Genomic DNA, 1460 nt, shown 5'->3' on the forward strand with positions numbered 1-1460 from the left:
TTTACAATAACAAATTTTTAATAAATAGACAAGAACAAAAAAAAAAAGAAATAAAATAAAATTATAGTATTGAAAAATGATAAATAAATTAAACAGTTGTATGGCTCATTTGAATGAATTTTTTGTTCCATTTCTTATCAGAATATTTTATAAGATAAATTACTTCATTGCTGTAAGCTCATTTGAATTCCCTACACAAATTTGCTTTAGGATAGCATATTTTAAGGCTAATAAATTAAAAATATCATCATATGGATTTTTGCATTTCACTGATTGAAGCATACCATTTGTTTGCACTACAAAGGGATGTTTTTGTTTCAATTACTAATTATCATGTTCTACTTAACAATTGTAAGTTTCAAAATAAATTTTGAAAATAAATTACATGAAAGAAGATTTTGTAAAGAAATGAATCTAAATGAAACTCTATTGCTCTCAGCATTTTATTTGTATACCAAAAAGGATTTCGTATTATATTCCAATTCAAATTAAAAGTTGACAATTGTTACGTTCTCTTTCTGTATCGTAATGTTAATCTTGCAAAGAAGTGCATACATACACCAATAGTATATGAAACATTACTACATATAAAATCCATTAATTCACTTACTCGATTACGAATTTCACATATTTTAACAAATATTTTTATGAGTTTGTGTCACATGATACTATTTGTAATATGTAACTATCATAATTTTATAGAAAAATTAAAACAAATGGCAAATGAGAAATCAATTTCAAGTGAATTTAACTTTTATATGGAACAAGGAGGAAACTGGCTGAAAGCCGAATTAATCAATATCACTGAGTTCATAATTATCCTCGAATGCATCCTATTTCCTGATGAATCCTTCGGGAGTAGTGCATCATCTCAGGCGATGACAACTGAACCTGTCACATTTAGCAAATTATCTCATTTGAACGTGAAATGTGTTTTTTCTTCTTTTTTCGTTTAGTTAACTAAGAATTCAATATTTATATCAAAAATTTTTGTTTTTGGAAATTACAAAAACCGGAAGAAACAGTGAACTATTGCTGAGGAAAATTTCGATTGTAATTGCGAAGTTAGAAATCTTATCAATGCCATAATTTTATTTTTATGAATATTATGAATCGGAAAATATCACTGGTGGAAAATTCCAGAAAACATCCGTTACGGAAAATTCCTGAAAACAACTATGGTCAATTTCAGAAACCATCCATTATGGAAAATTACAAAAAACATCTATAGAAAGCTCCAGAAAATATCTTTGGAAAGTATCCGTTACAGAAAATTCCAGAAAATATCTGTTATGGAAAGTTCTCGAAAGTATTTGTAAAAAATTCCGCAAAATATACATGGAAAATTCCAGAAAAAAAACGAAAAAATAGTTTAAATAAAAAGGTTTCAATTTTGAATTTCAATATTCCAGAACTAAAATTAATGAACAAACAAAAGAATGAAAAGTAAATATTATTAG

This window comes from Loa loa, assembly GCF_000183805.2.
Source record: "Loa loa unplaced genomic scaffold supercont3.946, whole genome shotgun sequence".
Taxonomy (NCBI): Eukaryota; Metazoa; Nematoda; class Chromadorea; order Rhabditida; family Onchocercidae; genus Loa; species Loa loa.